Raw genomic sequence first — 6,481 nt, forward strand, 5'->3', positions numbered from 1 at the left:
GGCTACTGGCACGTCACTGCCCGCGGGGCCCTGCCTGCAGCTGGTGCTGGCAGCGGGGCAGGACGGAGCAGAGGCCAGTCCCTCTGGGGATAAAGCCCCATTCACAGCTCCGGCTTCACATGCTCCCTCATCAGCATCAGCCTCTTGTCACCAACTGGCTCTGCTGCCCAGAGTGACAGCAGGAGGTGGGGGTCTGGGCTGGGGCTTAACCCTTCCAGTCCAGCTGCTGGAACAGGGCGAGCTGCCCTTGCTACATGTCCTCAGCCCCATCCCTGCCCCTGCCCCACTGGCAGTCCCCTTCCCACGTTTCCTGCAGAAACCTGATGGTTGTGTCTCAGCACTTGTATGGAAAGAGCAGAAGCAGCTGGGACCTGGTAAAGCTCAGGTAGGGCTGAGCCCTAGGGACATGTGTCAGACCCTGGAGACCATGAGCTGCCTCCCAGGCAGGATGGTGCACCCTTGGCCATCTCAGACCCACACACAGGAATTGCTTGGAGTCCCACAGGAGCCCAGGGCAGGGACAGGAACTGATGCAGATCCCTTGAGTTCCAGCTCTCTCCAGGAGACCACCAGCCTAACGTGCTGAGTTTGTCTTTGTGCTGCACTCAGCACAGTGCTGGGACTCTGGGCTCATTCTGGCTGGCTGGAGAGCATTGGTGACCTCCACGCATAGCAGCCCTGCACGTAGCAGGGACCTTTTCTCCCCAGACACCTCTCACAGACCACATCCCCCAGCGCCCAGGCCTCATCTTGGCATCTCCAGCAGGGACAAACCACCACGGGGAGGGGGAAGAGGGAGGACAATGGTGGGGGTGCCCGAACCAGTCACCGCCTGACAGCGTCAGGCCCAGCTCCCCCTGAGTCACTGTGGCGGCGCAGCGTGAGCTCAGCCTGGACGTGGCTCAGGGCTCGCTGCCAGCTGCTGCCACGTGTCCAGGAAGCCTCAGCCGCTGCTGGTGTGCCGGCCTGGGACCTGCCATGCCTCCGCAACTGAGCACCGTGCGGTTCCCCTGCACTGCTGCTTGGCGGGGCCTGGGCTGGGATGCAGCGGGTCGCACTGCCGACGCTCACCCGCAGGCCCACTGGGGACTTGCGGATCCTGGCTATAGCCAGGACAACCAGAAAACATCAGTCGGAGGGGAACAAAAAAAAAAAGCAGTGGTTGAGCATACTGATCTGTGCCCACTGGGACCATCTGATTCTGTACAAGATGGCAAAGATACCTCAGGCTGGCAGCATGGCTGCGTGTGCCTGGGGCACAGGTCCCCAAGCAGGTGAGGGTTTCATGAGGTGCTTTGAAAGCAGAGGGGCGAGAAGACACCAGGCCTGGCAGCACTTCCCCAGCCTAGGCAAACAGCTCAGCTTGCCCTGTGTAAGCACGACTTCCTCCTGCCTTTCCTTCTCCAAGCACAGAGGTGCCTTATCTCATCCTTACCAGAGAACGGGTGAGTTTAGTAGATAGCAGGTCGGTAGATAAGATCAAGATTCTGGACTGAAGAAACGTAAAGCTTGAAGAAGTGCAAAGGCTGTGGCCTTCTGTCACCTGACTGCAGTTGTGCACACAATCAAGCTGAGTCAAACAGTAAGCAAAAGCAACACAGCAACAGAAACCATGAGGAGGGAAAACACCACCAAAAACCAAGCTACAGAACTGCATTCTTATGCTGCTTTTTAAACTTTAGCTGTTTTATTTGCTCAGAATACGGTCAGGGAGCAAGATAAAGCTGTTAGAGCACCTTGCTGCAGAACAAAACACGGTATGTATTTTCTAGTGTTATGTTAACCTATATTAAAAGAATGATTTGGAGAAGCAGGGACTTCCACTAAAGCGTGCCTCCACATTTCCTTGCATCCGACTGAAAATGTTCAGGGAATACATTCTTTTGCTTCATGAGCATCCACTCTTGTTTGGGCTTCTCTAAATTGCAAGGGTTTGTATCCCTGGTGTAATTATTTTTACACTTAGAATCACAGAGTAATTTAGGTGGGATGGGACCTTGTGAACTCATCTGGTCCAAACACCTGCTTAAAGCAGACAGCCTCAGAGTCAGACTAGGAGGCTCCAGATCTGGAGCAGGGATGAAACTAGATCTCACATCAACTTTGCTGATGGGTTTCTTTGTGTGGAAGTAAAAAAGGAGAAGAGCAGCCCAACCACACACTGCTTTCTGACTGAAGGTCACATTTCAGACAAAAAATGACAGGCTGTCTCATTCCCCACCGCTGTCTGGCAGGTGGACAAAGAACAGGAAAGCACTGGGAACTCAGGAAAAAACAAAATGTTAGAAAATGTGAGTCTTTCCTTTTTTTTTTTTTTTTTTTTTTTTTTTTTTTTTTTTTTTTGCTTTTTGCTTTTTTTTTTTCCTGCTCTGGCAATGTTTAACTGGGAAATGAGTTGTCACCACCAGGTTTCTGACCACTTCTGGCTGCAGGCGTGAGAGACACATGCCTGCCAACCACCAGGAAACAATATGAGCATTTATTTATTTACTTACAGACTTTTTATGTCTGATTGATATCTGATAGGTGGATCATAGACTGAGTGTTAATTGACATGTTCATTTCAGAGTCACATACAGGTCAGCTGTTGAAATATTCCTGACTTTCCTCCTCTCCCTGAACCTAGGGTACCACGTAAGACGTTGCGTACCCACAGCGTTCAGGAAGGGAAGCCTGGAGGTGGGACAGGCTTCTGCAGCACCCCCAGCTTTTGGAAGGGTTTGATGCAGCTACGTGGATAATGCCAGCCTCATGGAGACTGGGGAGCCTGGCAAGTTTCGCTATGAAATAAACAACAATACATAAAACGTTTTGCATTGGCAGTCTAGATGCCAACAGAGCCTCACAATCTCAAACAGATACAAGCCATCTCCTTCCCCTGTTTCTCCAGTCCACCACAATTTATTTTATTTTGGGCCAGTCCAGCCAAAACCCATTTGGGATGGACTTGTCACTGCTCTGTGCTTCGTATTACCCCTCATCAAGCCCCATGGAAACCTACAGTCCCGAAAAGGCATACAAATTTTCTATCCTTTCAAGCAATTTTCCAGTTCCATGTAGGCTTAAAGAGAATGAAGCTCATATATGTTGCTTTATGCCGGAGTTACTGCTGACAAACCAAGCAGAAGCTCAGAGCCCATCTGTGCCACTGGGATCAGGGACACTTCTGCCCTGGGACATCTCATCCTTGAGAATTTGGGAGAGGGGACAGAGGAACACATGAGGAATGGGAGTACTGAGGCTTTTATGGGGCACCTCTCTTTCTTTCCCAAAATCCTGGCAAGAGATCTGCACTCTTTTGGCTGCTACAGCAGGCACTGATTCCCAATGCTTCTCCTTCCTGGGGCTGCTCAAGCCCTAGGATAACACCTATCTCCTATTGAATACCATAGGCTAGAACACCTCTCTCTTGGAGAGCCCACCCTCTCTCCCCAGCAGTGAGCATCCCTCCCTGCAGACACCATTTGGCTGGTCCTCCACCAGGCTGGTGGAGGACCATCCCTTCCTCCCACCAGGTCAAGGGGCTCTGGGCACACGGGTGGTGGAGAGCTGGTTGTAGCAGGGTCAGCAGGCAGCTGCTTTTTACAGAAATCTTGATAGCTTTGGCACGCTCTGTTACACAGATTTGTGCCTCCCCTCCTCCCTGTGTGTGCAGCAGGCATCCAGCTTCCCGAGCCCGCAGGGCCTGTCCTGAGGCACCCCTGCCAAGGGCTGGCTGCGGGTCCTGGAGACCAAGAGGCTCCGGTGCTTTAAGTGCCAAGGAGAAGTGTGACGGTGAGGAGGGGTGAAGTGGAGGCAGAAGGCAGGATCTGCTACGAAGCACCTGTGGAGCAGCCCACAGACCTGCCGGCAGCTACTGGGGGAGTAGGGCCCTTCCCACACACACGGGTCGGGAGCGGGGCCCTTCCCGGGAAGCCAGGCTCACTCACCTGCTGCTGACACCTCGCCCACACCGCTCCTTGCTCCCGGCGGTTTTTTCCAGGCTTTTCATCCACTGGATCAAGCTAAGAAGGGACCTCGCGGGGAAAAAATCTCTTCCCTTCCTCTGGCACCTGCCAAGAAACAGGTGCTCCTGCCGGCTCTCCTTCCTGGTCCGGCGCGGGCAGCACCGGCGACAGGCTGCGAGCCCTCGCCGGGCAGGTGCATTCCCCAGCAGGGTGGCGGCTCAGCAAACCTGCTGCTGGCCTTGGCCAGGCTCCAGAGTCACGCAGGCACCACCTCGCCCTCCCTCCCGCCCCGATCCCGGCAGGCGGCTCATTTCCTCCCGGCTGCTGCGAGCAAAGGGGGTCCAGGGCTAAGGAGAGGCTGCAGGTGAGGGAAGTGTGCAGCCAAGTTGGCAGCGCCAGGGAGGATTTATTAAGCGAGTGTTTGCTGTTGTGTGGTGTTAAATAAAGCAGCTCCTGCTGTTCTGTAAAGGCTAGGGCCATCTGATCGCGTCGGGGCTGGATATTTGTGGAGTGTTAGTCCAGGCGGGTGGTTGAACCAGGCAAGATGTCACAGTGCTTTTCCAGAACTCTGTGCCACCTCCCGTCACCAGGCAGCCACAGGACCCCCTCCCTGGGAGACAGCAGCAGCAGAGCCCACCATGCTGCAGATCTGACTTCCAAGCAATCCAGGGGGGGAAGAAAAGGGCAACGAATTTGAGGGGGATCAGGGAAGCAGAAAAGGTCTCACTTGAGAGAGGATGGGGGAAAAGGGAGTAGCAGGAGTCTTGGAGCCAGTAGGGGAATCAGGCTCCTGGATGGAGCACAGGTCCCCTCCCTTGTGGCTGGGCTTAATGATAGGAGAGGGCTACAGAGAGATCACTGCCATGGGTCTGAGCAGCCAGAAAATCTCCTGTGAGATGCAGAAAGAAGCAAAGAGGGCTGAACAACAGTTCTTACCTGAGCAATGGAAAGAGACTCAGTTATTAAGATACATGGTAGTTTTTTGGCAGGCTGTAAGATGAGAAGCTTATGACATGCTAATACTTAGACACCAGTTAGCACGACAGCTGTGACAGGATCTTTTGAACCTTGTGAAATATAATTTCTCCAGTGGTTGGTGAAAACTTAAAATAACAAATGGGATGTGGTGGACATCTCTATAGAAATGCTCTTGAATAACGAGGTTAAATACCCAGAAAAAATTGTCCTTTTCGTGGGCCAGTTAACAAACACATCATCGAAGAGGAAGCCTTGTTCAGCTCTAAAGATGGCCATGTATTCACTTTAAAAAGTGGCCTCTAACTTTATAAAAGCATGAGATGCTCATCAGAGAACACAGACCAAGAGAGGATGAAAGCAGAAAGCACCTTTGCACCCTGAGAAATTCAGAAGACCATCAGAATACCAAACCATAATCGAGTTAAATCTTAATTCTGAAAGCATTTCTACAGCACATGCGTAGGAGATTGATCATGGCCTTGTTTTCCCAGTACAGAGGGAAAATATTTTTTTTCCCAGTGAATCTCTGATAAACCCCAGCTGTAACATTTTGCTATGCCTGACCTTTAATGTTCTCCTTTGACGAACAATGTTTTAGTCACCTCTTACCCACCATGAGCAAGTTCAAAATCCTCTTGAACCGAGTTTGCCAGCTGCCTATGTAGGCTTCATCCATCAGGCTTTGTATCATCTTTAAAATGACATCTTTTTAATGAGGGTGACACACAGGCATACTTTTAAGCATATTAATCACCACTTAGAAATCATTCTTCACCTGCATATGCTTCTTCCTCTTATTAGGACAAGGTTCTTTTTCTTCAGAAAGATTGATTCCATTTCTCTAAACCACATCCATTAAAGTAGTGGCTGCTACCACTCAATTTATTCTACAAAGTGAGGGGAAAATTATACCACATGGGAGTCTAGCAAATTATATGGGTGTGTTCTGAAAATTTAAGAGGGAACTAGTTTCTAAAATATTTGCTAATTACATTAATTACATCCTCTTTCTGTACAGGAAGTATCAAGATGATTATATTGGGGGGGAGGGAGGAAAAAAGGGTGTTAAGCTAGCACGTTAAGAGACCAATTCCATCATAACTTCTTCCTTCTGTTCCTGTAAAACTTACACTTCACACAGGTTAAAGCTACAAAATGAAAGAAGTAAGACTAAGGAAGCTTTATTCAACATTCAAGGACAAGGCACTCAGCTGAAGTCTCCTAGGTCATAGGTGCTCATGGAACCATCTGTTTTACCATGGAGTTACCCTGGAATTGTCTAGTATCCCAAATATTAATACAGGTTACATGTTATCCAGCCTTGGCACCTTGATCTTCAGTGTAATAATATTAGTAGCATTTAGAAAGCACTTGTCACTTCTCTATACTTCAGGATAAAAAACAGAAACAATAATGTAGTGGCTGTTATAACACGATATAGCTCCCATACTCAATCAGTAGCTAAAAACTTCTGAAGCATGCACAGAATTCTTCAGTGAGGCAGGCATGTATCCATGTACTGACAACAAAGGATGAAAAATTTACTTTTTCCCTAA

This window comes from Aythya fuligula, chromosome 8 (genome assembly GCF_009819795.1).
Source record: "Aythya fuligula isolate bAytFul2 chromosome 8, bAytFul2.pri, whole genome shotgun sequence".
NCBI lineage: Eukaryota > Metazoa > Chordata > Aves > Anseriformes > Anatidae > Aythya > Aythya fuligula.